Source organism: Mchenga conophoros, linkage group LG15 (assembly GCF_057382185.1).
Source record: "Mchenga conophoros isolate Kocher_MC1m ecotype Shallow Benthic linkage group LG15, M_conophoros_male_GT1.1, whole genome shotgun sequence".
Lineage (NCBI taxonomy): Eukaryota > Metazoa > Chordata > Actinopteri > Cichliformes > Cichlidae > Mchenga > Mchenga conophoros.
The window spans coordinates 1627921-1642291 of NC_140540.1; the positions used below are offsets into that span (position 1 = coordinate 1627921).

The following is a 14371-nucleotide window of genomic DNA, read 5'->3' on the forward strand; positions in this document are numbered from 1 at the left end:
CATGTGATCCACTCATCAACATAGAATAGATGTTGTCATTTTAAGCAGTTTGGACTATTAGGTAATGCTTGTTGGAATACCACAGTGACAACAGAGCGACACAGAAGTATGCATTAGTTACGTAAGTCATCAAAATCCACGTTGAAGAGAAAGTGTAAACTTAAACCTTAAACACTTAAACACTTAAACACTTAAAGTTGGGGGTCGAGTGAGTATTCTCTGTCCTCTCTGCCCCCAAATACTCAAACATTCACTGCTGGTCAAATTCTAAGAATTTAAAAACACACTGCCGTTGTTTGCTTAGAGCATTACCCCTGAGTCGAAAGCTCAGCCCTGGAGATCGATATACTTTCAACACCGCCACCCCCACACCGAGCCACGAGAACAACACTCCCCCAAAGCAAGGGGTTTGTTGGTCTTATGTACGGTCAAGCCAGGATAGCGAGAGAAGCAGCAACCATGCCTGCTGTGTGTAGTTTTATATAAATAACAGTGCTAGTGTTGCTAACGTGTCCCTCGGCGTATAGATCAGCTGTACCGAGGCCTGAAACTCTTGAGCGAAGGGAGAGAGAGGCCGATCAGCTGCAGCAGCTCGGTACATCAGCCCTAAACACGGCCTCGACCTTTGAACCGTATCGTGACCCTGCCAGCAGAACTGCTACTGAGCCTGACGTCCAGCAGCAGCATCAGCACAGCATCTTGTTCTCACCCTCGGGCCTGGGTCAGCTCTGGCTCAGCTTGCCCAGCTTCTGGGTCTGATAGCCAGAGCCGGCCCCGGAGGCCCCAGGGATGGTGGCCGACTAGACAGAACACAGCCTGCAGGCCACCATATCTGCTCTCACAGATTTGCAATACAGCCTCATCTCCAGGAGGGAGGGAGTGGAGGTGGGCTTCAGAAGGCGACTGGGGCTGGAGCCAGGACAGATGCTGGGATTGGTGGTGCCACAGCAGGAGTGGCAAATTGGAGCTCAGGCAGATGATGGCGCAAAAAAAAGAACTGGGGGTCAGTTAAGATTGCGGAGCAGCCTACATGTTGATGGACGAGCTACACTACACCATAAAAATTTATTTTCCAGGTCTCATGAATCTGAGTCCTCTGTCTGCACCGTCAGCTCTGAGACTTGGAGGAAAGACCTGCAGCCCTCTGACAAACTTATACTTAACAATCATGTGTATTTCAACGGTAGCTTATAAGTATTTACGCTTCAAAGATTATATTTGCTTGTTTTTATCCATGAATATGTGGTTAGAGTATAAACCAAGTGTTTCTTTATAGGAATGAAGCTTTGTTATTATGTGTTGATCATGTCAATAACAAACACATCAGGTATTCAACCATTTGAAAAGCCCCACACAGACCTTCAGGCTGAATGCTGCAACCACCTCACTGCTCCTGGTTTCCCAAAGCAGACCTGCGGCCCTTGGAGGACCGCCTCTCTGACAGCTGTAAGAGCTTCTGGATCAAGAACGTGAAGCCTGGGCCAGCTGGGAATGCAGCTGGTTAAACAAGAATAAAATTCAAACCACAGCACGTCAATCTACCAGCGATACATCGGGCTGTGATTGAGTCATTTTGCATCCCCGTTGGAACATCTCCCAACAGTGCTGAAATATTTTACTTAAAGGGGATGCAGCATGGTGTATTTAAGTGATGACGTGAATACAGAATCTAAAATATGCAAGTAGTATTTTAGGCACAGATTTATGATATCCTAACATCCACATCAAGATGTTTGACTGCATCTGTGTCATTTTGCATCCTTTCTTCATACAGAGATTCAAAGTATTCAAAGTTAACACAGCGTAGGAGGACTGTTTGTTACCCAAAGATACTTTTACTTCATGGCTCCATCTTTCTGAATATGAAAACATGCTTATTTTGTTTTATGCAAGTTTATGTTTCCAGTTTAGTTTTGTGTATAAAACATAAACATAAATCCATCTATTGGATATTGGGGATTTTCTTATTTTATTTTATTTTATTCTTATTAATAATTAATAAAAACACCCAGCACGCCCCTGCGGGCGGTTTATCCTTCAAGCTCAGGTCCTCTACCAGAGGCCTGGGAGCTTGAGGGTCCTGCAGTATCTTAGCTGTTCCCAGGACTGCGCTCTTCTGGACAGAGATCTCCGATGTTGTTCCCGGGATCTGCTGGAGCCACTCGCCTAGCTTGGGAGTCACCGCACCTAGTGCTCCGATTACCACGGGGACCACCGTTACCTTCACCCTCCACATCCTCTCGAGCTCTTCTCTGAGCCCTTGGTATTTCTCCAGCTTCTCGTGTTCCTTCTTCCTGATATTGCTGTCATTCGGAACCGCTACATCGATCACTACGGCCGTCTTCTTCTGTTTGTCTACCACCACTATGTCCGGTTGGTTAGCCACCACCATTTTGTCCGTCTGTATCTGGAAGTCCCACAGGATCTTAGCTCGGTCATTCTCCACCACCCTTGGGGGCGTCTCCCATTTTGACCTCGGGACTTCCAGGTTATACTCGGCACAGATGTTCCTGTACACTATGCCGGCCACTTGGTTATGGCGTTCCATGTATGCCTTGCCTGCTAGCATCTTGCACCCTGCTGTTATGTGCTGGATTGTCTCTGGGGCATCTTTACACAGCCTGCACCTGGGGTCTTGTATTGTATTGTATCTTTATTTGTTTCAGACATATAAAACAAAAAACAATATATACACACTACATATATTTTCATTTACAGATACGAATATATATGTAGATATACACACACACACGTATGTGTTCAGATAAACAAAAAATATATAATGAAATAAAACAAAATCGTCTGACATAATGTAACAATGTTTGGTCTTAAAAAAGGAGTAGGAAGAAGTATGAACATACTTATTAATTCCTACCCCTGCTCAACATCTTATTGATCCCACATAATTCACCTAATTCCCATCATCACATACTCCACACGATACACGAGGAGAACCTATATAAACTTGGCTACCGTGATTGATATAATTTGGATATAATTTGATATTTTTATACATACAATGGGTGATCATCTTTATCGGTATCATATTCTTCCAAAATCAGTTTTCGAAGTATTTTCATGAACTTACTAATTCCTGAGCATTGCTGTAGATCTATAGTAAAACTATTCCACAGTTTTACCCCATAAATAGTGACACAAAAGGTTTGTGTCCGTGCTTTAAGAATCCTTAGATTCAATTTCCCCCTCAATTCATAGTCTCCTTCTCTGTCATAGAACATCCTCTGTATATTTCCTGGTAACATATTGTATCTGGCCTTGTACATAATTTTTGCAGTTTTATATTTTATAAGATCCATAAACTTCAGTATTTTTAATTTCAAAAACATGATGTTAGTATGGTCTCTAAATCCTGCTTTATTAATCATCCTGATTGCTTTTTTTTGAATTTTACATATTGGTTGAAGTGCAGTTTTATATGTGTTTCCCCAAATTTCCACACAGTATTCCAAATATGGCAATATAAGTGAACAATAAAGTACCCGGAGTGATTTGGAAGGCAAAAAATATTTGTATCATCTGCAAATAGAATAAACTGTAGTATATCTGATGTTCTGCATATATCATTGATATAGAGGATAAACAGCTTTGGTCCCAATACTGACCCCTGCGGAACTCCACAAACAATGTCCATACACTCTGATTGATATTCCCCAATTTTCACAAATTGCTGCCTGTCTCTCAAATAACTCTTTACCCATTCTAACACCACTCCTCTAATGCCGTAGTACTCCAGTTTATCAAGTAATATGTCATGATTAATTGTGTCAAAAGCTTTTTTTAGGTCAATGAATACACTAACTATACATTGTCTTTTATCTATATTGTTGGTGATATTTTCGATCAGTTCCATTAATGCCAATGATGTTGATCTAGTTGATCTGAAACCATACTGACTATCCATTATTATTTTGTGTTTATCTATAAATTTCTCAAGTCTATTACTAAAGACTTTTTCCAGTATTTTTGAAAATTGAGAAAGTAGAGAGACAGGCCTATAATTTGTGAATTGGTGTCTGTCACCATTTTTAAACAGTGGTGTTACTTTAGCTGTTTTCATTTGTTTTGGGAATGTACCAGTTTGTAAGGACAAATTGCAAATGTGTGTTAAGGGTTTGGAAATGCCCTCTATCACTCTCTTAACGATTTCCATATCAATGTCGTCAGAGTCTGTAGAGTTTTTTGTTTGTGATTTCCCAACAATATCAATGATTTCCTTTTCTTCCACCACCGTTAAGAACATTGAATGAGGATTGCGATCAATGAGTCTAGTTTCTTTCTCTACAGAATCTGTTATATCAGGAATTGTTTCAGCCAAGTCTGGCCCAACACTTACAAAGAATTTATTGAACTCATTTACCACATCGCTCATATTAGTAATATTTCTATCATTATTTGCGAAATACGAAGGATAGTCTGCCTGCCCCGAGCCCTTTTTGATGATGGTATTTAATGTTTTCCAGATCCCTTTAATATTATTTTTATTCATAGTCAGTAATTTTTCATAGTATTCCTTTTTACATGACCTTAAAATACTCGTTAATTTATTTTTATATTTCTTGTATTTATTTTCAGCTTCTGTGCTTCTGTTCATTATAAATTCTCTGTATAAGGTATTTTTCTTCTTACATGCATTTTGCAATCCTTTTGTAATCCATGGGCACTCTGCATATTTTTGTTTTTTACTATATTTCTTTACTGGGCAATGACTATTATATAACAGTTTAAATTTTCCTAAAAAAATCTCATAAGCTTTATCAATATTTTTTTCCTTATACAGCATCTCCCATTCTTGCTTGAGTAAATCACTTTTGAATGCGTTTATTGACTCTTCTGTTCTCACTCGTTTGTATTTTATTGTGTTTTGCTGTTTAACCTTCCTGTAATTGCTGTTATACACTATAAAAACAGGTAGATGATCACTGATGTCATTAATTAGGAGACCACTTATGGTTCTATTTTCTATTTCATTAGTAAATATATTGTCTATTAGGGTTGCCGACTGTGCTGTAATCCTGCTGGGCTTAGTGATCACTGGAAAAAGTCCCAAGCTATACATTGTATTAATAAATTCCTCTGTCGCTCTCTGCTTGTTTGGATTTAGTAGATCTATGTTAAAATCCCCACAAATGAACATGACTTTTTGATTTGTCCTAATGAATGTTTTATCTACCCACTCCTTAAAAATTTCAATATTAGAACCTGGTGTTCTATATATACAGCTTACAATGACATTTTTCTCTTTTCCCATACTAATTTCTATTGTTACACACTCTAATATATTATCTACCGCCATCGTCATTTTTTCTACCATCTTGTATTTTAAATTTTTATCCACAAACAAGGCCACACCACCGCCATTCTTATTCTTTCTATTTGTAAGATTTAATTCATATCCATCTATTACAAAGTCCTCTCCTTTCTGTTTATTAATCCATTTTTCAGATACTGCAATCACACTGAATGGATGTGTAAATTTGCTTAAATATTCCCTTATTTAAGACTCGGGACTTCCAGGTTATACTCGGCACAGATGTTCCTGTACACTATGCCGGCCACTTGGTTATGGCGTTCCATGTATGCCTTGCCTGCTAGCATCTTGCACCCTGCTGTTATGTGCTGGATTGTCTCTGGGGCATCTTTACACAGCCTGCACCTGGGGTCTTGCCTGGTGTGATAGACCCCAGCCTCTATGGATCTTGTACTCAGAGCTTGTTCTTGTGCTGCCATGATTAGTGCCTCTGTGCTGTCTTTCAGTCCAGCTTTGTCCAGCCACTGGTAGGATTTCTGGATATCAGCCACCTCCTCTATCTGCCGGTGGTACATACTGTGCAGGGGCCTGTCCTTCCATGATGGTTCCTCGTCTCCCTCCTCTTTCTTGGGTTTCTGCTGCCTGAGGTATTCACTGAGCACTCGGTCATTTGGGGCCATCTTCCCAATGTATTCTTGGATGTTCCTTGTCTCATCCTGGACTGTGGTGCTGACACTCACCAGTCCCCGGCCCCCTTCCTTCCGCTTAGCGTACAGGGTGCTGGACTTGGGGTGAAACCCTCCATGCATGGTAAGGAGCTTTCTTGTCTTTATGTCAGTGGCTTCTATCTCCTCCTTTGGCCAGCCTATTACCCCAGCAGGGTACCTGATCACGGGCAGGGCGTACGTGTTGATGGCCCGGATCTTGTTCTTACCATTCAGCTGACTCCTCAGGACTTGCCTGACCCTCTGCAGGTACTTGGTGGTTGCAGCTTTTCTAGCGGCCTCTTCATGGTTCCCATTCGCCTGCTGGATCCCCAGGTACTTGTAACTGTCCTCTATGTCTGCAATGTTGCCTTCTGGTAGTTCAATCCCCTCAGTTCTGACTACCTTCCCTCTCTTTGATACCATCCGACTACACTTCTCCAGTCCGAACGACATCCCGATGTCATTGCTGTATAGTCTGGTAGTGTGGATCAGTGAATCGATGTCTCGTTCACTCTTGGCATACAGCTTGATGTCATCCATGTACAGGAGGTGGTGGACAACTGCTCCGTTCCGTAGTCGGTATCCGTAGCCAGTCTTGTTAATGATCTCACTGAGGGGGTTCAGGCCTATGCAGAACAGCAGTGGGGACAAAGCATCTCCTTGGTAGATCCCGCACTTGATGGTGACTTGTGCTATGGGCTTGGAGTTGGCCTCTAGTGTTGTGCGCCACATCCCCATTGAGTTCCTGATGAAGGCTCTTAGGGTCCCATTGATCTTGTACAATTCTAAGCATTCCAGTATCCAGCTGTGGGGCATTGAGTCATAGGCCTTCTTGTAATCAATCCAGGCAGTGCACAGGTTGGTCAGTCTGGTCTTGCAGTCTCGGCTGATTGTTCTGTCTACCAGTAGCTGGTGTTTTGCGCCTCTGGTATTCTTGCCAATCCCTTTCTGTGCCCCACTCATGTATTGACCCATGTGCCTGTTCATCTTAGCCGATATGATGCCTGACAGGAGCTTCCATGTAGTGCTGAGGCAGGTTATTGGTCGGTAGTTGGATGGGACCGCTCCCTTCTTGGGGTCCTTGGGGATCAGGACCGTCCGGCCTTCAGTTAGCCATTCCGGGTGTCTCTCATTAACTAGCAGCTGGTTCATTTGTGCTGCCAGACGCTCGTGGAGTGCAGTCAGCTTCTTTAGCCAGTAGGCGTGAACCATGTCGGTGCTGTCCAACTCTTCATACTGGAGACCCTTTCTTGGATATCTGCCACTGTGATGGTTACTGGACCCTGTTCAGGGAGGTCGCTGTGGTCTGCCCTCAGATCCTCTAGCCACTGAGCATTGCCGTTATGGGTTGCATCCTTCTCCCATATGCTCTTCCAGTATTGCTCCGTCTCCAGCCTTGGTGGTGCTGTTCTCTTATTGTTCCCTTGCCACTGAGAGTACACCTTTGCTGGTTCTGTGGAGAACAGCTGGTTTATTCTCCTGCCTTCTATCTCTCTGGTGTACCTCTTCAAGCGGCTGGCCAAGGCTGTGAGTCTTTGCTTGGCAGTTTCCAAGGCCTCAGGTATGGACAGCTTGCTGTATTTCTTAGGCACCTTCTTTGCCGCACCTTTCTGCAACTCTGTTAGTTATATATATATATATTAGGGGTGCAACGATACACAAAATTCACGGTTCGGTTCGATACTTTGGTGTCACGGTTCGATATTTTTTCGATACAAAAAAATGTTCATGCCTTTTTAATTTGTTATTTATTAAAATTATAAATATATATTTTAACTCAAAAGTACAGTTTTTAAATTTAACCCTAACCCTTGTGCGTGTTTTTTATTTTGACAGCGAATGCGCACCTGCGGACCACTTATGTGCAGCCCTGGTTATTTAGCTCGTCATGTTGCAGCCACAGAAATTCTTTTGTCCATGAAACCATAAAGCTGCACTTTCTTTTTGCCTTATAGTCTGATTTGTCATAACTTCTCCGTTTTGTGGTAAGCTTTTCTTTGGCTGTCACTTCTTCACCCTGACCTGTCTTATTTGGCTCAGCAGAACTGAAATATATATCTGTCTGTGAAGGTCATCGTAGTCAAATATATATCCTGCTGCTTTTACACACTCACTCACATAAGCTCAGCGATTCTCTGCGCAATCAACCTCTCACATGTTTAAGCTGCGGGAGATTTCTCTTGTCATGTTTGCATAGTAAGCTAACAATTAATAAGACGATGTCAGAGGAATTGGTGCAAATTATCATCACTCACAGATCAGTGCTGTCGCTCTCTATACACAGTTCGCACGATTGCAAAGTGAAAGCAAAAAAACAAGCGCAAATTCAAACGCGACTTCAATATGTCACATATTGACAGTGGCTCACCGATGCCAATGACATAATTACCCAGCTACATTTCCGAAAGAATGCAAAAGCATTGACATATACTTTTCCTTCCTACAATAGCCCGACGGGCAGGGCAGAGATAGATTTTGGTAGCCCGACTGAAAAAAATCGCTAGCCCCAGGAGGTCGGGCTAGCGATATTGCGAGCCCTGTATCTGATTGAGGAATCACTCATCTTTGGAAAAGAGTTTATTACAGAGAAATGTCTCTTTCCAAAATAAAAGCTATACTATACGCTTCTTCTGGGCTATATTCTCAGCAGCATATTAAACATATAAGGAGAATCATGTGCTAACAGCTGTCTAAATTAGATGGCACGATACCACTTTTTTATGTCCGATACCGATACCGATATCATAAATTTGGATATCTGCCGATACCGATATGAATCCGATATAGTGTTTTTTAATCAACAAAGCTGTTTTTTTAAATATCTTGCTGCATTTTGTATAAGTTCATACTCAAGTTTAAAACAACAACTACACTAAAGCTATTCTGTTATACCTGTATGCAAAAAAAAATATTTCATAGTTCAGCAATACTGATCAATCTAATAAACTCAAACCTACACCATCCTCCCTATTCTGGTATTTTAAAGAGTACTTAGCATAAATATTAAGCAACCTAATTAATAGGGTTCCAACTCCCAGCAACAACAAAAATAAATAAATAAAAAATAGGGAACCACCCCTCACGCTCCACCTCATGATGCTTAATCGACGTAATCAACCTTAATTTGATGCAGTGTGAAAAAAATGCACAGAAATCAATTATTTCTCAAGAAATATTAAATAGATTCAACATCTTTCTTCAACAAAATTGCAGACTGCACAGATGGTACCTTCCCAAAGGAAAAAGTACTATAGCTTGCTAGGGTATATATATTAGACTTAATAGTTACTATATACAGTAATGGACTTCTATTCATTTTACATCAAATTAAAACTTTGGGTGTCAGATAATTATTTATTAAAAGCTAGACATTTTAAATGAGAATAAGAAAGAAAAGTATGTCTTTGTGCCCCCTTTTCCCTGTTCATGCCCTATCGGCCCCCCCTGGCTAAACTTTGCTAGATCCGCCCCTGCACAGTTACCAGCGTCAGCTACGTAGAAAAAGATCCTCGAGTAGAAAGTAATATTAAATAAATTCTAACAACAGCTTATCAAGCTTAAACATGCTGCTGTTGTTCAGCCGCTGGTTTCCTCTTTCTGGTGCAAAGTGGGCCAAAAGCAAACCAGAGACACGGACTCGCGACAGAAAAGCCGATCAGCTGATCATTGATCAGTTTCATGATTGAAGTAGCAGCAGGAGAGGCAGTCGCTCCATATATCGCTTGTTAAGCTTAATGCAGGAATGCTTTACAAACATTCAGAGATGGACTTACACACTTGCTTTACTTCTCTCGGGGATAACTTTGTCGGAGATGAAATGCCGGGTTGCTAGCGAAGCTCCAAATGCTATCCAGACCACCCACAGGTCCTGCATGCCACAGTCGCTCTATCACGTGATGCATACTGCTCCGACGTGCTAACGTTCTGAGGTGAGTTACGGCGTGTTGCAAGTTTTGTGAGGTGCTTTCGTGATATTTAATGGATCGGATTACATTTTTTATTTTTTTCCGATATCCGATCCAGTAATTTAGGTCAGTATCGGACCGATACCGATACGTAATATCGGATCGGTCCATCTCTAGTCTAAATGACTCGGCTAAAGTTAGTAGCATGCTTGTTGTTTTTGTCTTTGCACTAGGATGATGTCGGTGTAAATGTGCAGTCATATTCGTTGTGTTCCCACTAGTGCTTTCAGGTTAATCTCGTTGAAATGACGTTAACGCCACAACACGGCAAATCTCCGTTAACGAGCTACCGCTTATCGCTCCGTGCGTGGGGCTAGACGGCCAACACGTTAACGAGCTAACTGCGCCAACACACTAGTTCCCACCCATGTAATTGAGCATTGCGTGGCACATCCAACATACTGTTTTACTTTAGTCCATGACTCGCTTACCTTCAGGGTCATACGTCACATGAAAACCAAAATAATTCCAAACGCCAGATCTGAATGAGGGTGGGGGAGGTCCATGTTGCAAGGAGAGCTTAACTTCTGTCTCGCTAGCTTGCCCTGCGCTCTTCCTTCTGACTATGCTGTCTGTGTTGAGCGCTCAGTGGATCTGCGCTCGACAGTGCAGCCTAGGCGGAGTAGTCGAACACAGATTCACTGAGCGCTCAACACAGACAGCATCGTCAGAAGGAAAGTTGATCAAATAAATTACAAATGTTGTATTGTTCGATACATATGCGTACCGAACCGAAAGCACTGTATCGAACGGTTCAATATCGATACGAATATCGTTGCACCCCTAATATATATATATATATATATATATATATATATATATATATATATATATATATATATATTCTTTTTTTCTGTACCGGTACTAGTTTTTTTTTTTTTTTTTACAAAATTTATAATCAGTAATGTCATAAATGAAAAACTATTTACAACAGTTCCAACCAGCAAAATACCGGAGCAAAGAGCCAAAGAATGATTCAGGAATATTGATGCAATAATGTAAGCACTTTTATGTGTCATAATTTAGGTATTTTTTTTTAAATTAAAATAAAAGTAATTAGATTATTAGAGTATTTTCATACTCTGATATTAATATACTTTCAATTAAAGGATCAGAGTACTTCCTCCAACACAGTTTGCAAAATAAAGGCTTTAAATCTAAAAATGTAAAAATGTGGACTCGTTCATCCAAACACAGGAAACAGTACCTGTACACAGAATCCTACCTGATAACCCAAGTTTGAATGCTGTGTAAAATATAAATCAAGCAGAATGGAAAGATTTATGAATCTTATTAACTTATATTTTATACACAATAGAATTTAGAAAACATAAAATGTTAAGATGGAGAAAATGTAAAATTTTGAGAAAGAATAATATCTCATTGTTAACCTGATGGCAATAACTCATCTCATAAAAGTTGAGATCGGGACATTTTCACTGCTGTGCAACTGAGCAGCTGTTGTTATTTTCAGGTGGTGAGTGTCTGGATTAAAGTGTGGTGTCCATGTTTGCTGGAAAAGAATTTCAGATTTTGATTCGCCCGACCACAGAACAGTTTTCCATTTTGTCTCAGTCTGTTTTAAACAAGCTTTGGCACAGATAAGACATCATTGCTTCTTCATAATGTTCACACGTGGCTTCTTTGCATGACAGAGCCTTAACCTGCCACCGTGGACGCAGTGGGAAACTGTGTTCACACACGTGTTTCTTTTTTTTGCAGATTGGTGAACCTCTGCCTCAAAGATGCTCTTTTAACAACCAGTCGTCTTATTTTCCAGCCTTTTGTTAATCTCTCCCAACTTTTATCAGATTTGTTGGTGCCATCAAATTAAAAACAATCACTTTTCTTAAAGTGGTACACAAACTGGGATTGTGCGTTGTGTCGTTGTGGATAATCCTTAGAGCACCTCTGAAACAGTGAGGTGAAAACACTGTGAACACCACAACCACGTTACATGCATATTTATGCAGAGGTGAGTCCAGGTGTGACCCCGTTGTGATATATGTTCACTGATAAGAGTTTTCACTCCTGAATCCACAGTCTGTGGAGCTGTGTCAGTCCAACTGCTTCCTGTTGTCAGGTATCACGATGAACGACGTGGAGTAGTTTACTAGTCGGATATAATTACTGTCAGTGAGTGAAATGTCAGGTTGTAACAAGGCTTCTCAGAGCAAACGCATTAACAGACTGACTGTTGTTTCCACAGGTGGGCAGAAATCCGTTTCCCTAAGTTTCAACTCAGGAAATCCTTCAGTTTACAAAGTCTCCTGAGGAGCGCTGGGGTATCATCCACTTTCTCCCACTCAGCCAACTTCTCTGGATTATTGGAGGGAAAGATGCCGTCACTCCTCGAGGTTAAGAAAGAACCAAATAAATGAATACCATGAAGCTGCCAAACACACTGAAACACAACAAAGGATTTTTACTTTTCCCTTGTCTCCTTTACCTCATTTAGAGATCCACTTCTCTTCACTCTGTCCTCTAACTGCTCCTTTTTCCATGTCCTTACATTTAGACACCCCATGAGGTCACGCTGAAGGTGGACGAAACTAAAGCAAAGGAAGGGGGGAGACCTGACACCATGCTCGACTTCTCTGTCCCCCCATGAGTAACCTTTGGCAGCTCGTTCATGCTCATGATCTGTGACGTGGGGCTCATCCTGCTTGTTGGAAGACTCGTGGATCCCACCGATGTCATGAGTGAACATCACACTCTTCTCTTTTTCTTGTGTTCACTGTTTTCACACAGAGAAGATGACAGTCGTATCATTTCCTGGCAGGAAAACAGGCGTTTACAGCAGTTTCACTGAAGTTGCAGAGGGAGTTTGGTTTTTCAAACATTACAGGGTGATTTATGGTTTATTTCTCCATTTTCATGAAATGATGAAAAGAGATTTAAATGGCAGCAATTTATCCCCGTGACTGAATCTCTGCTATTCTTGCAAAAGTAAAACATAAAAATGCTTTTCTCTCATTACAAAAGCATTTTCTCTTTTTGTCACTTCTTCACTCTGAAAGCTATTTCCTCCTGTAACATCTCTTCATCATCTTTGGCAATTACTGGAAATTGTTTTGCAAGAGCGTATAGCATCATTCTCCAACACCAGAAGAGAAATGCTCACGATGTTGTGTCACATTAGCACGCTAAGGTTTAGCAGCTCTGTGACAGCAGCTCGTACTTTTCACCTCACTCGGTCTTGTGTGATATTGTGATGATCTTAAGCTGACTGAGAAGATGATGAATGGATAATAGTTTGATTAACAGGACAACAGATTTATCACACGCAACACAAATGTCAGCCTATTAATCAGGAGCACTGACTGATGGAAACCCCAGACCAAAGTGTTCCAGAGGTGTAATCTGGATAAAAATATCCGGGTTTTCCTTCCATGGATCCTTTAATCCAGCTCACCTTTGTCCTGGTCCAGGAAGGAAGAGTTTCACCTAAAGCGGCTGCATTGATATGTTTGTTCTATTTCTGCTTTTTGCATGTGCTACTCGGCTCTGTCGTTGCTTTGCACAAATATGTGCACATATTTAACGGCACCATCTGCCGTTTTTTGAGCGATGGCGGGCCGTCTGAACCAAAAACACCAGGGCAGTCACGATGACAATGAAACGGTGATTCAAGTGATAACAAATGAACAGTGATATAAAAGGCTGCTTAATTTTAATGTTAATGGGGGCAGTGCCGTCATAGCAACTCTACTACTATTACCATCTCTGTATGTAGAATGACACTCTGGGCCAGACTGTTTATATATTTGACAACTAATAAAAAAACCATAAATACAGGAAAACTCTCCGAACCTTGTTAGTGTTGCCACTGAGCAGGATTTTTATCAGTTCTCTTCAACATTTGTTTGTTTGAGGATCTCAGATGCTTAAATTTCGATGGTGAACCCAGACCGTCAGACCAAAGCAAAGATGAGAAAATATGATAAAAAACATAAATAACGTGCAGCTGGAGTGGAGGTAATATGGCATGTAGTGCCGACAATTCAGCGTTAGCCCTGCGACAGACCCGTGACCCGTCCGGGGTCATTCCCCGCCTCTCGGCTGTAACAGGTTCGAGCCCCCGGTGACCCTACTTTTACACGTTAATTAAATTTGAGCTGTTAATCATCATCATCATCATCAACTTTATTTATAAAGCACTTTAAAACAACCACAGCTGACACAAAGTGCTGTACATTGGAACTGTAAATAAAACACAATAAGATATAAATAAAACACAAATAAAAGAAGAGTGAAATCATTAATTAAATAACTACTTCAATTAAAAGAGAAACTGAGTCTCACTGAGGTTAAAAGCCAAGGAATAAAAGTGGGTTTTAAGACGTGATTTAAAAGTGGACAGTGAAGGGGCCTCTCTAACATGCATGGGCAAATTATTCCATAATTAGGAGCCACGATAGAGAAGGCCC

General features: G+C 41.1%; 1 pseudogene across 1 annotated transcript; it reads left to right on the forward strand.

The window, feature by feature from the left end:
• Positions 1 to 134: 134 nt before the first annotated feature.
• Positions 135 to 13346, forward strand: LOC146557467 (uncharacterized; annotated as a pseudogene). The gene is made up of 4 exons (XR_014888667.1): positions 135 to 1183; positions 1381 to 1480; positions 12151 to 12298; positions 12460 to 13346. The product of XR_014888667.1 is annotated as an uncharacterized LOC146557467 (transcript).
• The last annotated feature ends 1025 nt before the right edge of the window (positions 13347 to 14371 follow it).